A 21,659-nucleotide genomic window follows, 5' to 3' on the forward strand; every position below is an offset into this window, starting at 1 on the left:
AATATGCACTTCATTCTGCATCTTTAGTCCATCAGCTCTCTCTCAGGAGGTAGGCAGTATGCCATCATAGGTCTTCGGAGATCTTGGTTAGTCAAGTCAAGTCAACAAACATTTCTTAAGCACTTACTCTGTGTCAGGTACAATGCTAAGTGCTACACAAATTCAAGCAGGAAAGAAGATAGTCTTTGCCCTCAAATAGCTTCCATTGTAGTAAGGAGAAACAACACATAAAAAGAAGCTAAAAAGTGAGGTAGTGGACGATGGCAGGAGGGGAGGAGGTCTAAGATAGAGGATATGGTAGGAAAAGTCCTGAGAAATAGAAATGGAGCTCAGAGAGGAATTAAGACATGGCTAGCCTGGGTACTATCCTTAAAAAGGAGTCGGGGGGGGGGGTGGCGGAGGAAGGGTTGGGAGAAGGGGAGACCAATGATCTGAGGCAAGAGCAGCGAGAATAGTGTGAAATTCCAATGTGAAAAGCCCAGGAGGAAGGTGAGCTTCCAGGATGTCAAAACAGCTATGGCATGATAGAGAAAGCCCACATTCAGGAGTGGAACCCAGAGAGAAGTGGTTGATCCTTGCATTAATCGGAGTTCTTAAATTTTCCAAAGTTGTTTGTCTGCATAGTAGTGTTCTTATTGTATAAATTGTTCCAAGATTCTGCTCATTTCAATCTGCATCAGTTCATAGGAGCTTTCCAGGGGGTTTCAAGCATTTACCTTTTCCTTACGCTCTTATTATGAATGCAGAAACCCCTGAGTGGAATAACATCTTAAGTCACCCACACCTTAGTATGAATTAGCTTAACAGATCATTTTCCTCTTTCCCACAGGGAGACCTAGTGTGGCAAGAGAACCATTGAGCATGTGGAGGTGGGGAGTGAGGGGGGAGAAGAGGAACTGAAAAAGAATGCAGAAAGAGGAAGTTAGACGATGCCAGTGACAGCCTTACAAGCCACGCAATTTTCCTTCTGCCTGGCCCCAGTTCTAACATCTAGCCCATGGCACTGGATATCTGCATGTTACAAAGTTAGCACAAAGCCAGCATCAGTGCTGCTTTGCAGAACAAAGAATTGTTCACCTCTGTACCTCCATCACCAAAAGAAAAAAAATATCACGTTAAGCTGTGTAAATAATCAACAAAGTCAGAGGACTGGCCTAATCCCGCCTACTACATGAGGATTTAGTTACTTCCTGCCCAGAGGTTCTTCTGTCACTTGAAGGAAATCTGCTTTGTCACACTGATGAGAGGTTTTCTGATCTTGGTATTCAAATATTCGTGGGTATTTTGTTTGTACATTTGTTTGTTTTTCAAGACTGGGTCTCCTCACCAGGCTGAAAATTCAGCAGCTGCTCATGAACTTGATCCCTCTATTGATGAGCATTGATGCTCTGAGTTGCCCCATTTCTGAACTGGGTTACTTCACTTATTTTTTAGGCAGCCTGGTGCCCCTTCCCAATCCTGGAGGCTCGCCTTATTGTTGTTGGACTTAGTGCAGATACTCAATCAACTTAAGACACTCACTCAGAACTCCCACACTCAAGTGACCCATCAGCCTCAGCCTCTCAGGGGGCAAGGATTTCAGGATTGCACCACCACATGAGGCAGTACTCAAATATTCTGATGAATAAGGAAGCCACATGAAAAGACGACTGATCTAACCTCCATGCCAACACCAAAACGGAAATAAGTGGATGATCCCAATCACCGTAACAATGTCCAAAATGCATCCAACTTTTACTATTACACTCTCTTTATCTATTTTTAACCACTACAGGATCATAGATTTAGGGCTAGAATCAGCCAATTAAGAAGAATTCTTTAGGCACCTGTTATGTACCAAGTGCTGTGCTTATCAAAGAAGATGCAAAGATCAGACTGAAACAGTCTCTGACATGGAGGAATTCCACTTACCTAACCCAAGCTACTCATTTTACACATAAGGAAACTAATAGCCAGTCTTCAGACAAGTTACTCAATTTCTTTGACCTTCATTTTTGTCATCTGAAAAATAAAAGGGTTGAACTCGATGACCTCTAAACTCAAGGGAGGCAAGTCTGCTGTCCCATTGGGCTCTCTCCCAGGCTTTCTTAGCTTCTCTAATATTTCGTTTGGGGATCTTATCAGCTCTAATGAATTCACAGATCATCTCACTGCTGATGATTCTCAGAACTACTTATCTCTGCTGACCTCCAGTCTCACATCTCCAAATGCCTATTGGACATCTCAAACTGAATGTCCTGTAGACATCTTCAACTTCACATGTTCTAAACTGAACTCATTCTCTTTCCTCTCAAATCTCCCCTCTTCCTAACTTCCCTATTCCCAGTCATCCAGGCTCAAAACCTAAGTGTCATTCTCAGCTCTCACTCTTTCTCATTCTCAATAGCCAATCTCTTGCCAAGACCTGTCTATTTTACTTTCATGGCATCTCTCCTATCTACCCCCTACTTTCTTCTGAAACTATCACCACCCTGGTACAGACCTTCATTTCCTAATGCCTAAACTATTATAATAGTCTCCTCCTTGTTCTCTATACCACAAATGTCTCCCAACATCTCCTACCATACTCTTTACCTTCTTACTTATCTCCTATTTACCTACCTACATCTTAGCTATATATCTGCCATCTGTGTACTTATCTATCTACCTACTTGTCTTCAGTCTATCTACCTACCTGCCTGTCTTGGCATGTCTTGTAGGTCTGTCTCCTACCTATCATCTACCTATCTCTCTGTTTCCACCTATCTCTGTCTAATTATTTATCTGTGGACATTTTCTTTCCTGCCAATAGAATATAAATACCTTGAGGCCAGGAATTTATGCTTTCATGTGTTCCCTTTTCCTTTCCAGGTCAAACATCCCTACCTTTTTCAGCTAGAGAGGCAGTTTGAGTAACAAAAATCTCAATGACTCAGGAATCAGAGGTCCTGGCTTAAACTTCCAACTCTCCCACTTCCAACTCATGTGACCTTGTCTGGTCAAATCATTTAACTTCACTGGCTCTTAGTTTCATCAATTATAAAATGACAGGACTGGGTCAGATGGTCTCTGAGGTCCCTTCCAGATCTAAATCTCTGGTCCTATGACTGTTTGGTTTTTGTCTCTGCCTGGCAAATGGTAAGCACTTTATAAATACTCAGCAAATGAACAAATGAAAAAGGGAGAAAGTGGATGATAACTAGGATGTGCAGGGCAAGGTCCAGAGAAGGTTTTGTTGTCATGTGGTTACTTCTTTTGCTGGAGGAAGGTAAGATGATGGAAGTCATCCAAGCATATGGAATGCACATGGAGACAAAGGAAGATGCTAGACAGAGAAGAATTGTAACTTTGCTACTTTCTTTTAAGTCAACATAAATATATGCTAAAACACCTAAAGAGTACCCACAGATAAATATAGGGCATCTAGAAGTGCCATATTTCTTGATCTTTCTTGTATTCCTTTGTACTATTCCCCATGTTACCCATGCCAATGTTTCTTAATATTAGTATTTTAGCTTCAGGGCCCATTCTTTTCTTATTATACTCATGAGGCAAAAAGAGGAAATAACTCATCTATCAGTGGGGATTTCTTAACTGGGTTTTGAGGAGGGATGTTGGGGGTGGCTGACTCTGCCAAAATGTTTCCTTCTTCTAATGATATTTGTCAGATCTGACTGTTGAGTAACTCTGGGGAGTGTCATCAACGTGCAATCTCATCTCATTTGTCTTCCTTCCTTTACTCACCACCACTCAGTTGTGTTGGGCTCTTGTTTTCTAGTTCATTTTTTGTTTCACAACCTCTTTTTGCTGAGCAAGCATGACACATTTGTGCTCCGGGGCTTCGGATCCTAGAACCACAAGACAAAGATGAGAACCATGCACAAATTGGGGGCTTCTCCATCCCGGGATACCTGTCATCATTTGCTCCAACACTCTTTTTTTTTAACAAACATAATCCAAGTCTTTGATGGCTCCTCCAAGACCTACCAGAATACTTTGAAATAATTTGCCAGGGACAACATTCTCCTCAATTAGCCCTTTAACAATAATAATAGCTAGCATTTGTATTGTGCTTTAAGGTTTGCAAAGTGCTCTGCATGAACTATTCTCATTTGATCCTCATAAAAGCCCAGAGAGGTAAGTTCTATTATTATTGTCATCATCCCCATTTTATAGATGGGGAAACTGAGTTTCAGAGAAGTCAAATGACTTTTCCAGGGTCACACTGCTAATAAGAGTCTGAGGCAGGATTCAAACTCAAGGACTTACACTTCTACTGCTCTGCATTGTGACACCTAGTGGGGAGAAAATATTAGCGTTGAGACTCAAGCACTCAAATGGACCCACTCTGAGTATGAATGAACTCTCGCTTCTTTAAATAAACTGAGTGACACATGTGGAAAAATGAAAAGAGACATTCAACTATGGCTTGACTGTCTTATAGACATAATACTGAGCTAATGGTCATATTTTATCTTTTGAATGCTAATGAATTCACTGAAATATTAACATTAGAGAAGATCATATAAATTTTATAGTTATTATATTACATGCCTCTCTCAAGAAAGTCCCAAGTGAAAAGGGATCTGAATGGTCTCCTTCCTTTTATTGGGCATCTCAGTTTTGATATTTAAATTATTTCTATAGGAAGACCAGAGAGCTCTAGACTAGCCAGAATGAAGAGCAAAAAGATTACAAGATTTTGTTGCTGGTTTTTATACAAAATAAAAGTAAGATTGTGAAGAGGAGGAGAAGGAGGAGGAAGAGGAGGAGGAGGAGGAGAAGGAGAAGGAGAAGTTATAATTATCATATTGCTATACTATCACATATGATATTATTATATTATTTTTATACAATTATATAGCATTTACATATCACTTGAAGTTTTGCAAAGTCCTTATATATTATCTCATTTAGTCCTTACAACTCTGTGAGGTAGGCACTACTATTAAGCTGATTTTAACGGTTGAGAAAACTGATGCTGACAGAGTTTAAGTGACTTGCCCAGGGTTCCACTGCTAGTGTTTGCCTGAGGCAGGTTTGAAACTCAGGTCATCTGGACTCCAGGTCCACTATTCTAGCTCTGTTTGCATACTAATCAGGGTGAAGCTCAGAATTGAGGTGAATCCCACGGCCCCTACCACCCAGTGGTTTGTTTTGCTTTGCTTTGCTTTTTCTGGTGGGGCTGACGAGGGAGTGGGAGGGCAGCTCCAGACATGGTTTAGCAGATGTAGCCTCATAGGACTTAATAGGATTCTAAAGTATAAGTGTAGAGTTGAAACCAGCCTATATGGATTTTCTAACCCCAATTCTGATAGTTGTCAGGGAACAAGGACCTTGAAAAAGGCAGTTGAAGAGAGTTAACCACAGTTTGGGCCATTCTCCTGGCTTCTATTTGCTCTCTGGTTCGGTGTGGTGGCTTATAGCCTCAAATATGAACAAAGAGACCATCAGCCTAACCTGGTATAGGAGAGGTTGTCTAGTTTTGTAATCTTACTACATGGGAACAGAGAGTAGTAAGTATCCTTTATGTATGTTCCCTCCACATATGTGTCCATGTTCTATATATGGGGTGTTCTTCAACAGTAGGGCAGTCTGTCTGTCTGTGTTCATCCTTAGTTTTTGAAAAAAACCATGACATCAGAGAAATGATGACATGACTTGCACTTGACTTTGTTTTGAGTGAGGGAGGGCTGTGCAAGGTCACCAACCTCACTTTCCCCTCCTGAGCCATCTGGGTCCAGTGACCAGATATTCATCAATGCATCAGAAGGACTAGAGATGGCCCACAATGCAATAGGAGACTTTGGCCTTTTTAGGCTGGCTTTTTTCAGGTACTCATTTAGAGGGAGGTAACGCCCATATAGGGATGTAAATAGTTTGCCCATATTAAATAACAAGTTTTCTTTTTTTTTTCTCTTTCTGTTTATCTTTTTATGCCTGTGAGAGAATGAATGCCATACTTGTATGGAGTGGGAGTAGTCAGATTTATTCTTGTCTTTTTATTTGATATGCCATTTGTTTTAATATCTTTTGTTTTGAATCATCAAGATGTCATTCTTCATGCAAATACATTTTTGGTTTGCCTTAATCTAGCATAAGTTTAATAAGATACTAAAAATGTTGATATATGGCATAAACCATACCTATTTAAGGTATCTTCTTCACAAAGCAAAAAGCCTATTTCTCCTCCTTCCCATCAATATTTTTAGCAGATCATTAAACTTGTGCCTGATCAAGCCAAACATGTATTATATGTAATAACTATTTGAAACAATTAATATGTAAACCGATGTTGCGGGCTTTGAATTAAGGATTTTAAATGGGTACTGACTGGAGGCATGTTGGTAAAAACAACCCGCTCTCTGAAAATGTAGAACATACTATTCATCGTCGTGTTTGTCCTTCATTGCCAAAGAAAACTATGCCATCGGAGAAATGATGACATGACTTGAACTTGACTTTGTTTTGAGTGAAGGATCTATTAAGTTTAGTCTGAATTATTAATATTCTTTCCATCACTGTCTAGGCAATCAACAAAATAATAAATCAAGCCCTGATTTGTAGCCTTTGCCAATTTCCAAAATATAAACTCTCACACTGAAAATTTAACAAGGTGATTAGAAGTGGCTCCAGCACACCCCTAATACCAAACCAAAGGAAGCCTTGAACCTTGGCTAGCTTTTCTACAGGCACACAAGTGGGAGACACCCCCAGGAACTACAATTTTACTTTTATCCCGATACAGAAAATGCCTGAAATATCATATTGATAGATCTTAACAAAAGGTTGAGATTGAATGAAAGACACAATTCTAAATGTGATTCATGATCAAACAGTTACTTCCAACGTAGAGAATCTTGCTAGTAGGAGCAATCAGTAATTTGTAACATAGGATATTATTTTTCTCTGCTATATGATCATCTGGTGCTTGCATATGTAGAAAAATACTGTAAAACTATAAATTCATCTTTATGTGTAGTTCTGTATTTGCATTATATTCAGAAAAACAGGCATGGCTAGTTTAACAACAATAACAATTAATTTTCAAAATATTACAATGTGTTATCTGTGAGAAAGAACTATCAGTGTTGTTCAGCTGTTTCCATTGCATCTGATTCTTCATGACCCCATTTGGGGTTTTCTTGGCAAAGATACTGGAGTGGTTTGCCATTTCCTTGTTCAGCTCATTTTATAGGGGAAATTGAAACCATCAGTGTTAAATGACTTGCCCAGGGTCACACAGCTAGTTAGTACGTGTTTGGGGCCAGATTTGAACTTAGGAAGATGAGTCTTCTTGATTCCAGGCCCAGCACTATGAGAAATCTAATCACCTCCAATTTTACCTTCAGTCATTATATTTCTTCTTAAGGAACCCCAGGGAAATTCTCCAGGGGAAAGCATAAGCCATACCTATTTAAGGCACCCTCCTCATACACCCAAAAGCCTCTCTACCTATCAATATGTTTAGCAGATTGTTAAACTTGTGCTTAATCAGGCCAAAACAAACATGTATTTGCAAGGAGAATGACATCTTCCACTTACTTACGCAGACTACATCTAAGGATAATAGTCTTCCAAAATCTTACAATCCCAAGGCCACTTACAGCTCTGTCTAGGACCAGGGCCAGAGATCTCTCAAGCATAGAATTCCCTTTACCAGGACCCATGAAACATAGACATTATTAGGCATGAAGCCTCATTAAATGTACCCTGAGATCAACTATATAAATTATCTAGAACAGTGGTATCAAACTCATATAGAAACAAGGGGCACTAAACCATACTTAAGGGTCTCTGTAGGAACATATTAACTTGAAAAACCCCATATTAACATTATCTATGCTTTATTATGAAGGGCAGCTAGGCGGCACAGTGAATATGGGGCTGGGCCTGGAGTCAGGAGAGTTTAAATCTGACATTGGACTCTTACTAGCTGTGTGACCCTGGACAAGTCACTTAACCCTGTTTGCCTCAGAATAAGAAGGATATTGTAAATCATTCCAGCATCTTTGCCAGGAAAACCCCAAATGGAGTCACGAAGAGTTGGATACAACTAAACAACAACAAAGATGTTATTTCAACAAGGAGAAGCAGAAAGGAACAGTAGATAGCCAGATTCAGAATCAGGAAAACCTGGGTTCAGATCCAGTTTCTTACGAATACTGACTGTGGGACCATTGACAAATCACGTAACATCTCGGTGACCTGGGCAAAAGTCCCTGCCCTCAGGGACCTCCTAACCTAACAGAAGAGACAATACAAAATAACAATGTACTCATGTGATTAATACAAAATAGATGGAGAAGACCCTCAAGGCTCCTGGGTAAAAGAGAAACAATTACTATTTAGTATTTAAACAGCACACTAATGTACTGTTGGCAGAGCTATGAACTGGTCCAGTCATTCTGCAACTATTACCAAACCCCCAGATCACAGACTGTTTGTCCCTTAAACTCAGAGAAACCATTACTAGTACTATGTGCTCCATGGAGATCAAAAAAAGGGAAAAGAATTGATATCTACAAAAATACTTACAGCAGTTTTTTGTAGGGGCAAAGAACTAGAAATTAAAGGAGTGCCCATCCATTGGGGAATGGTTGAATAAATCATGGCACAGGATATAACAGGATATTCCTATGTTGTAAGAAATGATGAAAGGAACGGTTTCAGAGAAAACTAGAAAGATCTCTATGAACTAATATAGAATGAACAGAACAGAGAGAATTATATGAGATGAGTGTTTCCATATGCGTAGAACAGAAAAAGAAGATTGATCATACATGAAACTGGAAGTCTATCATATATACAGCTTCCTTTTTTTTCTTAAAATATGTAATAAACAGGATATAATTTCTAAAACCATCCTGCTTGTGAGGTTTTCCTAGCTTCTTCATGCCTCGATGACTCTGACTTCTTTTTTTCCTCCTTTATTTTGGTTCCCCTTTTCCCCCGCCCCTCTTTTTTGGGGGGGAGGAAATCTTATAACAAATATGCTTAGTCAGGCAAAACAAATTCTCACATTGAGTATAGCTGAAAATATATGTCTTATTTTGTGTTTTATCATCATTCCTCTGGAATTATAGTTGGACATTAATCAGAGATGGAAAGTAATCAGAGAGGGGAAAGCACCAGCAGCAGAGATACTTGGAATGATATGCAATCAAATACAGTATCTGAGCTGAGTATTGGACGTTAAGTTGCAGAGTCGCCCAGGAGCAGTATTCTACACATGGGGGACAACCAGTGCAAAGATGCCAATGAGACATGTTGATCACTTACCTAGTACACAGGAGGGGAGAAATTGTAGAGTATGTTGAAGAAAATATAAGGAAAGAAGGAGTCAGTTATAAAGAGCATTAAATGGAAGACTATATAACCTTGATGCTTTTATCCCAGCTAGGAGAGAATATCAAGGAGGAAATATCAAAGGCTGCAGAGAAGTAAAAAAGATGGGGATTAAGAAAAGATCATTGGATTTGGCAACTAAGACTTTATTGGTAATTTTGGAAAGTTGTTCAGTCATTTCAGTTGTGTCTGACTCTTCATGACCCCATTTGGAGTTTTCTTGGCAAAGATACTGGGGTGGTTTACCATTTCCTTTTCCAGCTCATTTTACAGATGAGGAAACTCAGGCAAACAGGGTTAAGTGCCTAGGGTCACACAGCTAATATCTGAGGCTGGATTTCAACTCAGCTCCTTCTAACCAGCACTCTATCCACTGCACCACTTAGCTGCCCATTTCAATTGAGCCATTTCAATTGAATAATTTGGTTGGAAGCCAGATTGGAGAGAATTTAGAAGAAAGTAAAAGAAGTGCAAGCACCTAGCAGAGGTAGTTTTCACAAGAAATTCAACTGCAAAGGGAAATTGAGACATGAGAAAATAGTTGTAGGGATAATGAGGGACAGGAAGGGTTTTTTAAGGGTAGGGCAGACAAATATATGTTTATAAGTAGCAGAGAAGGAGCCAGAAGATGGGGAAAGACTGAAAATAAAAGAGAGAATGGGGATTAACAGAAGAGCAGTGTGCTGGAGAAGACAGGAAGGAAGGGGATTGAGGGTGCATATGGAGTGGTTGACCATGGTGAGGAATAGGGCTACTTTATGCAAGAACAGACTGAAGGAGGAGATAATAGAAAATGTCTCAGCAGTGTGAGTTAAGGCAAGAGAAGAAAGGAGAGCTCTCCATAGATGGTTTCAGTACTTCTAATGACTGTGACCTGGAGTCCTCAGGGAAGGGGCATTCTAAGAGACTTGAAGGGAGAGGAGAAAAGTGCGGAATAACCACTATGGAGATTGGATAACAAATCAATTGGAGAAGAAGAAACGATCACCTTGTTTCAGCGAGGACCCAGTTGAGATGAGTGCATTCATGGTAGATCCACTTGACCCAGTTTCATTATCCCCCCTAGTTCCATTTAGCAGCACCTGGATAGGCTGAAAGACTTGGATGATGGAAGCAGTTCAGGGTTGGGGTTTGGCAAAGCATGACCAGTGATGGACAAGGGGGTAAGGGATTCAAGAGGTCATTTTGTTCAACAAGGAAGTATGATAAGAAAAGAATGCCCTTACATTGTGAGATGGAGCTTCCTCACCCAGGGCTCCCAATCCCAAGGAAATCACAGATCCAGTCCAAAAAGAAAATGAAATTACATTGTATAAATCATATTGATTAAATCAATAATATAATCTCTATCACTCTGTTTCCCCTGTCATTGGTGGAAGAGAAATCTATTGACCAGTTTAGGATGAAGTAAAAATGCATCTATTTTGCAGCTGACTACCAGCTGTGATTAAATAGTCTAAAATTCACATTCTTGTTAATATAATTTTCACTGTAAGACAAAATTCTGGGTGCACAAAGAAGTCTACAAAAATAGAAAATGAAGCAACCTACCTCGTAGGATTAAAAACTAATAGTATCATCTTTCTTTACCACAATTGGAGAAAGAATTGCATGAGCTGGAAATAAATTTGTTTACCTGTCACTGATGGCATATGCATTCACTTTGCTCTCCTTTTTTCAAGGTGTTACAGATCTCAGAAAACAAGGCCATTCATTTTCACTGTTGAGGGGTGGAGAAGAGCAATGAGGACACTGGTTTCAGCTACGTAAAGAAGAAGAATGGAGATTAGCAGTGTGATATTGTGGAAAGAATCTTTCAAATCCTGCCTCTAATAGTTAATGTCTATGTGTCCTTGGGAAACTCTGAGCCTCAGTTACCTCATCTGTAAAATGAGGGAGTTGAACACTAGATAGTCCATGAGGTTCCTTCTAGGTCTATGATCTTAACATAATAGGAAAAAAAAACAATAGAAAAAGTAGATTCTACCTCTGTAAGTTAATGTACATTTATTTTATTCATTGGCAAATAATTAAAGCGTACGATGACATATTTCACATACAATCACTCAAAATTATTGTTCAATTGTTTACAGGGTTCAGAGTTTGATGTTTCATCCATGTTGTATGTTGTTTGGTGAATAAACAAATTTCAGGGGGAAAAAAACAAGAAAATAAAAAATATTACTTAGCTACTTGAGGGCAGGAACTGCATCTAATTGATCTTTGTATGTCTATCGATATGAAAAGACAAGCTGGACCAGTGGATAAAAAGCTAGCCTCATTCAGGAAGACTTGCATTCAAGACTTACCTCTGACATGTACTTGTTATCCACAGCCCTCCCTCACTCAGAACAAAGTCAGGTGCAAGTCATGTCATTATTTCTCTGATGGCATGGTCTTCTGCAGCAACGAAGGACAATACACTTGTTATCCAAATTGTTTAACTTCTCAGTGTCCAGATCACAGTCTAAGATCATAAGTTATAGAGGAGGGGCTGATCAACATTGGTAGAAGGAGTTCCCTATCACAATAAAATCACCAACCCAGTCTCCACTATCCCCCTCTGGAAAAAAAAGAAAAAAAGAAAAAAATTCCTTCTGTACATAGCCTAGTGCTTTATAAGTAGCAGTTACTCAAAAATTAAAACTTAATTTTAGTTCCAAAAAGTTCTTAACAATGTACTCTTAGGGATATTGAAGAGAAAGACCTTACCTTCAGACCCTCAACCAGATTTTCCCTTCGGGCTACATTTCACAATCCGTGTGATTAGAATCCCCTAGGAGAAGTACATTAAATGTTGCAGGTTATCCTTCAAAACCATTGCATAGATGTGTGAACACCTACCTCTCCAAACTCTCCATGCTATGTACCTAAAAACTGAAGACAACACACTGCGATTTTTTTACATTCTAGTTCTTTTTTCTCTTTCTCTCTATGTCTCTTTCTCTTCTTATCTCTGTCTCTATTTCTCTTTCTGTGTCTATCTCTGTTTTTCTGTCTCTGTCTCTGTCTCTTTATCTCTGCCTCTCTCTGACTGTCTCAGTCTCTCTGTTTGTGTCTCTATCTCTCTCCTTTCTCCCTTCCTCTCATCTCCTCTCCATCTTCCTTTTCTCCCTCCAAGTGTCTCTCATATGCTTACATGTTGTTAGTTTCCCTAATCACTTTTGCTGAAAAACATATTTTGAAAATCTGTTTCCCTAACTGATCCATGACAATTTAACTAATCTTTTCCTCATCTGTAAAACAGGGGATATTCAAAATATTCAAAGAACCAACTCTTTATAGTCCTTAATGCTATGCTAAATGAATTTTCAAATTTTAAAAATCTTCAGATCTTTTAAAGATTTTCTCTAAACTGGGGCAAAATGCCCTGAACTAAAGAAATTTAGGCTGGAAGGGAGTATCAAAGCTACATTTGACTATAGCTCCAGAGAACAGACCTATAAGCAGTGGTAGAATTGAAAGTACAGGAAGGCAGATTTCAAGTCACCACAAGGAAGAAGTCCCTAATGTTAAATGAGAGCTATCCAAAAAGAAAATGGCAGCTCATTGGTATTGGACCTGGAGTCAAGAAGACCTGAATTCAAATTCAGCCTCTGACACTTAAGAACAATGTGCTTCTAGACAAATCACTTAACCTCTGTCAATCTCAATTTCCTCTAAATGAAGATAATAATAACATCTATCTCTCAGGGATTTTGTGAAGATCAAGTAAAATAATATTTGTAAAGCCCAAGCAAGCAAAAAATACTTATCAGGCACTTCCTATGAACCAGGCACTGTGCCAAGCACTTAGGATACAAAAAGGGGCAAAAGACAATCCCTGCCTTCAAGGAGTTCATAATCAAATGAGAAGAAGTCACAATCTAATGTGCCAGTGCCTAGCACATAGAAAGGATTCAATAATTTTTTTTCCTTTTGTCTTTCCTCTGCCTCAGAAGTTTCATAGATTTTGAACTAGAAAGGATCTTAGAGGACATCTAATCCAATCCCCTATTTTACAGATAAGGAAACTGAGGCACAGTATTCAAGTGTTCACATAGGTAGGTACTAGCATGGAAATTAAACATAGGATCTCTGATTCCAAGTTCAGTACTCTTAACTGCCTCTTAGTGAGCTCTCTGTTGCTGAAATAGAATCTAGATATCATTTTATGGAATATCATAGATATGGAAATGTGGATATCATCCAGGGACTCCCGAACTGGTATGGTGAACTGGAAGGCTAGAAAGGTTTCTTAAAACTTTAGGGGTCAAATTTCTATCAACTCATCCCTGAGCTCTAGCAGGATTCTGCCGTTAGAAAAAGGAACAGGGTCCTAAAAGTCCATTCTGAAGATTCTCCTATAGTTTTACCACAAAGAAACTCAGCAATTCTTCAACTACAACATAGCACACTCTTTAGAAATATGGTTCTGCCTCTGACTCCTCCACCCTCTTTCTAAAATTAGCCTGGGTACCCAGAGACTAGTATAATTACATCCTCCCCAAGCATTTTTTTCAAGGGACCAGCTCATGAAAAGTTTCTAAATAGGGAAGATTGTTGCCAAGGCAGGAAATGGAAAGTTATGGACACATAAGAAAACCCTGGACATATCCCATCCAAATGAAGCATATTTAAAAAAAAAAAAACCTGAACCACGGAAACATCTCCAAAGAGCCTAGACATATTTAAAAGAAGAAACACTGAGGAATGCCAGGTTCCTGCAGCTTCTCTCATTTCACCCCAGAGACATCCAAGAGAAGATTCCCTACCATTGCTTGGACTCAAAAGCTAGAGAGTTATGGTCATTTCCATTTCACAGAAATTCCAGGATCTCTTTCTTTCTTTTTTTTTTTTTTACTACAATTGAGCAATAACAGTGCCCGTTTCCAAGGTTACCAAGAATTCTAATTTCAGTTCCTCAATATGCATTTTTATCATGTAAGACTTCATGGTGATACTGCAGAACTTGCTACTCTGGGCTTCCTCTTACTCTTTTCATTATTATCTTTCTCCAACTTTCTCACACTCTACCCTCACTTAAACTTCCTCTCTCATTTGCCATTTCTTTGTTGAGCAGCTCACATTGGAAGTCCAGCACTGGAAAAGCTACTAGCCCAAAGTGTGGAACTTGTATTTATGTATATATTTTGTGTGGCAGAGATTTTTAACCTGGTGACCACAAGTTTATTTGTTAGATGGAGAGATAGATAGATAAAGATAGAGATATCTATTTGTAAATCTATGTATTTTATATTATTTCTTTTTTGCATTTAAATGAATTATTCAAAGAAAATGTCCATAGTATTCACCAGACAGTCAAAGGGGACCATCACACACAATAGGAACCTTTTAATGGGACTACACCTGTGGTTTATCAGTATAGGAAAATCCCACATGAGGGAATTCCTGTACCTATCAGCACCTTCGTACAATTTAGAGGCCTAGAAAGCTACCTAGAGAACAGAGAGCTTCCGTTATGTGACAGAGGGAATTAAAAGTCAAATAGCAATATCACTACTAAATCTGTATCCCAAAGAGATCATATAAAAGGGGAAAGGACCTGCATATACAAAAGTATTTATAGTAGCTCTTTTTTGTGGTGGTAAAACTGGAAATCGAGGGGATGTCCACCAATTGGGGAATGGCTGAACAAGTTGTGGTACATTAATGTAATGGAATACTATTGTGCTAGAAATGATGAGCAGGTGCATTTCAGAAAAACCTGGAAAGACTTAAAAGAACTGATGCTGAATGAAGTGAACAAACCAGAAGAAGATTGTCCACAGTAATAGAAACATTGTACAACGATCAACTTTGATAAACTTAACTCTTCTCAGCAATGCCATGATCTAAGACGATTCCCAAAGATTCATGATGGAAAATGCTATCCATGTTCAGAGAAAGAGCTATGGGGTCTGAATGCAGATTGAGCCTACTATTTTCACTTTTTTTGTTTTTCTCATGGCTTTTCCCTTTTGTTCTGATACTTCTTTCACAACATGACTAATGTAAAAATATGTTTAATATGATTGTATATGTATAACCAATATCAGATTGCAAGCTCTCTTGGGAGGGAAGAGAAGGAGAAAAATTTGAAACTCAAAATCTTACAAAAACAAATGTTGAAAACTATATTTACATGAAATTAGAAAAAAATGCTAAGTACAAAAAAAAAGTCAAGCTAATTGGTACACCCCTAGTACTAGTGTTCAAAGCCAGCTTCACATAGTTATTAAAAGAGTGACACTGGGCAAGTCTCTTAACTGCTTTCTGCCTTAATTTCCCCAACTGTACAATGGGGTTTGTCTGTTGATTTCTCAAAAATACTGGAGTGGTTTGCCATTACCTTGTTCAGCTCATTTTACAGATAAGGAAACTGAAGCAAACAGAAGTCAAATGACTTGCCCAGGGTCACAGAGATAGTAAGTGTCAGAAGGCAAATTTTAACTGCAGTCTGCCTGACTCCAGACTCAGCAATCTATCCACTATGCCACTTAACTACCAATCTGGCTGCTAAATGGCTATCTGTTCTTAAATCCAGTTTCCTAGGATAGCTCTCTTTATATTTTGTGTGCACAAACATACATGTACATATTCATAAGCGCATATCTATACATACATACATACACATACATACTTATGGTTCCTGCCCTAATTGAACATAAGTTACTTGATGACAGAAACTGTTTCTTTCTTTTTGTCTTCGTTTGCCCAATGTATGGATCATGATAGTCACAATAAATATTTGTTCATTGGTTAATTGGCAAATTGATTTGTAGGGATTAGCTGCCCAAAATTGAGTGGTAGTGAACCCTACTTCAGGATAGAATGAGAAGGGGGGGGGGGGAGGTTGAGAAGAGATGTCATTCAATTCTACAAACATTTAAGGTACTTTGTATGTTCCAGGCACTAAGCTAGACATTCAATAGTGAGAATTTTTCTTGTTGTTCTGCCATCATTTCAGTCATGTCTGACTTTTTGTGGCCCCTTTTGGGGGTTTTCTTGGCAAAGATAATGAAGTAGTTTGCCATTCGCTTCTCCAGCTCATTTTACATATGAGGAAACTGAGGCAAACAGGATTAAGTGACTTGCCCAGGGTCATATAGCTAATAAGTGACTGAGGGTAGATTTGAACTCAGGAAAATGAGTCTTACTCATTCCGAGCCCAACGCTTTCTCCATTGTGCCATCTAGTTGCTCCCAATAATAAGAATAAAAAGAAAAAAAATTAAATAGTCCCTATCCTCAGGAGTTTATCTTCTGGAGAAGGAAGAATGAGGAGGAAGGATAATTGATTTAGAAGTAGAGGGGATCTTAATGGCCATCAATTCTCATCCCCTTATTTTACGGATGAGTCAACTGAGGCACGGAGAGGTTAGATGATTTGTTCTGGGTCACACAGCTAATAAGTTTCTGAGGCTGGATTTGAAGTTGGGTCTTCCTGACTCCAAGTACAATGCTCTAGCCACTACACCATGCACCCTCCAGTAAAGAAGGCTGATCCCTTCCCTTCTCACACCCTCCAAGGGGAGCCCTATAGATGATGAAAGGAGGGCCAAAGAGTCTCAGCTGAGATTTCCCAAAAATGAATTTCTCTTCATCAAAGTATCTCAGTATCAATTGAGCTGAAGTGTAAATTCTGCACACAAGAGAACTTTAGAGTAGAGGCATCAAATATATGCCCATGGGGCACATGGAACTCCCAACACTCCCATGTAGAACATGAACATAAATATAAACATATTTCCTATCTGATTTTTATGTTTTGATGAAGAAAGGAAGGAAGGAAGGAAGGAAGGAAGGAAGGAAGGAAGGAAGGAAGGAAGGAAGGAAGAAAAGAAGGAAGGAAGGAAGGAAGGAAGGAAGGAAGGAAGGAAGGAAGGAAGGAAGGAAGGAAGGAAGGAAGGAAGGAAGGAAAGAAGGAAGGAAAGAAGGAAGGAAGGAAAGAAGGAAGGAAGGAAAGAAGGAAGGAAAGAAGGAAGGAAGGAAAGAAGGAAGGAAGGAAGAACGAAGGAAGGAAGGAAGGAAGGAAGGAAAGAAGAAAGGAAGGAAGGAAAGAAGGAAAGAAGGAACGAAGGAACGAAGGAAGGAAGGAAGGAAGGAAGGAATGAAGGAACGAAGGAAGGAAGGAAGGAAGGAACGAACGAACGAACGAAGAAGGAAAAGGAAGGAAGGAAGGAAGGAAGGAAGGAAGGAAGGAAGGAAGGAAGGAAGGAAGGAAGGAAGGAAGGAAGGAAGGAACAAAGGAATGAAGGAAAATATAAACCTGTGGTTTTCTAAATCAAAATGTGGGAATCCTTATGTATGGTCAAATGGTCCCTGCTTCTACTTGACTTTGACACCTTCAGCCTAGAGCACCACTATAAGCTTAGATCACAGGAATACGGCATTTAGAGCCTGGCTACTCCAACCCTCATAATTTTGCACATGAGGAAACTGAAGCTTACAACGATTAGGTGATTTTCCCAAGTCAAACACACTGTGAGTAACAATGGTAGGATTCTAAACCCATTGTTTGGTCCCTGAATTCAATGCTATGAATTACCATGTATGATACTTTTCAAGATATACGGGATTTGATAACAAGAGGATCCCTATAGAGACTATGTCTTGGCTGGAATAATCTTTGGCACAGGTCCCCAAAACAGACAACTACAATGTGGGATAGCAAGAAAAGTGGTGGTTTTTAAGCTAGAGGGTCTGGATTTGAATTCCTATTCTATCCTTTATTACCAAAGCGAATTTGGAAAAGATATTTCTTTGAGTCTCAGTTTTCTCATCCATAAAATGAGGCAATTGGACTCAACGACTCCCTAAGGTGTCCACAATTTTAATTTAATGACTAGTTCTCAATTTTATAAATTATAATGCACAGCGCTGAAGTGGGGAAAATATGTGTGCCTTATCTTACACTGACTTTTGGATACTACCCAACCCATTAGTTAAATATTGAGCATTCTCTTGTAGTGGATATTAGGGGAAGAAGCTTGACACAACAGAAAGAGTCCCGAGCACTAGTTATTTTGATACTATCAATTCTATCTCCAAAAAATTTCTTAAATCTATACTTCTCTCTCTCTATTGACACTGCCACCCTTCTAAGATAAGCCCTTATTACTATGTGCCTGGATTGTTACTACAACTTCCCTCCTCCACTCTCAACTTTCTTCCAATCTATCCTTCCTACTGCTGCCAAAACAATGTTTCTTTGCCATAGAGCTGTTTGGGTTACTCTGATAGATGGATGGATGGATAGATGGATGGATGGATGAGATAGATAGATAGATAGACAGACAGACAGACAGACAGACAGACAGACAGACAGACAGATAGGTAGATAGATAGATAGATAGAGATAGATAGATAGATAGATAGATAGATAGATAGATAGATAGATAGATAGATAGATAGATAGATATTGACAGATGGATAGATAAGTAGGATAGACGGATTAGATAGACGGACAGATGGATAAACATATAGATAAATAATCAATCAATCTGTGGCTTTCTATTGCCTCTGAAGTGACTTTCAAACTCTGCTTCCTAGCATTCAAAATCTTCCACCAACTTGTGCCTTCCATCCTTCCTACCCTTAGCTCACATTAGTCACTCTACAATCCAGACAAACTGATTCTTTTCCTCATAAACACACCTTCTGCTTTCCTACCTTGGTGCCTTTGCTCATGCTGTTCCTTCTACCAGGTATACCTTTCCTCTCTCTCTTAATCTGTTTGAATTGTTTACCCATCCTTTAATGTCCCACTCATATGCCAACCACTGCTGCCAGGATCTTCCAGGATTTTATAACTGTGTTGAAGTCTAATCCCCTTATTAATCTTTAAGTTTCTTTAGGGTAAAGACTGAATTATCTCAAGCTTCTTGCTAAGAATAATTCTCTACACACAGTATGAGCTAAATAAATGATTTTTGTTCACACAAAAACTCCCCATTATGCACACCTCATTCCAACCAAACATATAGGAAGGTCCATCTTGCTTCTCCATGTGTTTGCAAAGGATATTCCCCCCCCCCCCCCATGTCTATAATGCTCTCCCTCCTAATCCCCTCCATTTCTTGGAATCTCTAACTCCTTTCAAATCTCATCAGGTGCCACCTCCTGCATGAAACCTTTCCTAATTCCTGCTGCCTTCCCCATCCACTTACCCCTAACCAAGTTACTTTTGATTTATTTTTCTTATATTTTATACTTATTCATCTGTGTACATTTTGTTGTACTCCATCCCTCATATAATTCCCTTGAAGACAGAGGCTGTCTGATTTCCTTGTCCTTGCATCTTGCACCTAGCACCATGCCCAGCATATAGTAGGCATAAACAGTAATAGTATTGAATTGAAATTAATTGAACTGAAATTTTAGGCAAGACAGGTGACATCTGTGGACCTCAGTATCTACCTATAAAAAGAGAGAGAGATTAGATGAACTCTAAAATTCATTCCAGATCTAAAATGCCAAGATTCCAGTAACGGGTTGGTAGCATATGATATCAATATGTATGTCCGAGCCATTCTCAGAGAGATTATATGTATGAGGGAATTGGTTACTTTGAACCCTTAGATAATAAACATTTTAGGAGACTAACACATCTGTCTGAAATTTAAATCCTGATGTTAGAATGAATTGCAGGTAAGGTTATGAGCAGAGGAAGCTGCACAAACATCCTGCACTTCTTCTCCAAACTGTTTCCAGATGTGATACACGGATTTTGTTTCTGGATAGTTCAATGCATTCAATAAATGCATATTAAGTGGCAACTTAATTAGGTGATTGGGGCAATGTAAAGTCTGAATGAAATGTGATCATAGCTCTCCTGGAATGTACAGTATCTATTCAATGAATTAAAATGCAAGATAATAGCATGATAGTGCATTTAAAGTTTCAAAGTATTGTGAGACAGGGAAAAGGAACTCAGAAAAAAGTGCAAGGGGGAAAAAAAACTGACATTAGAGTTGGACTTTAAAGATGGGTAAAGATTCCAAAATCCAAAAGAGGGTGGAAAGATGTGTAGATTTAACATAATCACTAGCTAATTATACAGCATGATGTATTGCATTCATATTTTAGTGAAACATTCCTATTGCATTATCTCTAGAGCACATACATTGGCATTTCTTCCCCAAGATATATCATGGTTTGTATTCAACACATAGATGGAGTTCGAGTCTCCAAACATTTATACTAAGGGGAATATAATAAGGACAAAGGGGTTGCTATGTGGTGCAGTAGATAGTGTCAGGAAGTCTCATCTTCCTGAGTTCAAATCTGACCTCAGACACTAGCTGTGTTACCTTGGGCAAGTCACTTTACCCTATTTGCCTCAGTTTCCTCATCTGTCAAATGAGCAGAAGAAGGAAATGGCAAACCACTCCAGTATCTCTGCCAAGAAAACCCCAAATTGGGTCAAGAAAAGTCAGGCACAACTGAAAAATGATTGACCAAAACCAACAATAAGGGCAGAGGAGAGATTCAGATAATATGTTCAAGAAAATTTGAAGAGAGCAAGGGAATCATTCTCAACTGGAGGGATTGGAGAAGGGTTCACGGCAATGGTGGCCATGAACTGGACCCTGAAGGAAGAGAAATGTGTTTTTGTTATTGTTTTAAATAGACAGATGATAGGAGTGGTGTATTCCAGGTGTGGGTCATGGCCAATGTACTAAGAGAAGTACCAATGAATAGTTACTTGACTACCATGCCTAGAACTTATAGTATATGAAGGGAAGTAACACGAAATAAAATACAAAAAGTAAGTTGGAAGCAAACTAAGTAGTCCCATCAATGTCAGGTCAAGGAGAGATACCATCCATCGTTAACTGATTTGTTTATTCATTGTACCCTCAAATATGGCCTCACTGGCATCTAGTTTAGATAAATTATTTTACGAAAATAGGTATAATGACTGGTATTGGACCTGTGATATCACAAGAACATGGAACTACCAAATGAGAAAACTCCCTTGCCTCTGGATACAAGTTGGCAGGTTCTTGGAATGTAGTCTTGGGGAATGGTCTAGTATACTGAAGTTAAGTTACTTGCCTAAAGTCACGTAGCATTCATCTTCCTGGACCCAGGCCAGCTCTCTGTCCACTATAGTATATACAAAGTAGGCCTAAATACTGAATTCCAGCTAAATGATAAAGGGAGGCAATAAATTGTAAATTCTATTTTAAATTTTGTTCTTAAATTTGATACTTTGTTCAGTTGGATGAGATTTTTTGGTCATTACCATGCAATTGCATTCAATTCAATTTAGCAGACAATTATTTTGCACCTACTCTATGCAAGGTTCTGTACTAGATATTGGGGAAATATAATTGGTATAGGTGT

The 21,659-nt window shown here is 38.9% G+C and overlaps 1 long non-coding RNA gene across 1 annotated transcript; it reads right to left on the minus strand.

Annotated features, from left to right (window-relative positions):
• Positions 1-3,729: 3,729 nt before the first annotated feature.
• On the minus strand, positions 3,730-11,782 carry LOC140531531 (uncharacterized). Its single transcript, XR_011976357.1, has 3 exons — positions 11,637-11,782; positions 10,964-11,089; positions 3,730-3,827 (listed from the first exon to the last, which is right to left on the minus strand). It is a non-coding gene; the product is annotated as an uncharacterized lncRNA (long non-coding RNA).
• Between the last annotated feature and the right edge of the window lie 9,877 nt (positions 11,783-21,659).

This window comes from Notamacropus eugenii, chromosome 3 (genome assembly GCF_028372415.1).
Source record: "Notamacropus eugenii isolate mMacEug1 chromosome 3, mMacEug1.pri_v2, whole genome shotgun sequence".
Classification (NCBI taxonomy): Eukaryota; Metazoa; Chordata; class Mammalia; order Diprotodontia; family Macropodidae; genus Notamacropus; species Notamacropus eugenii.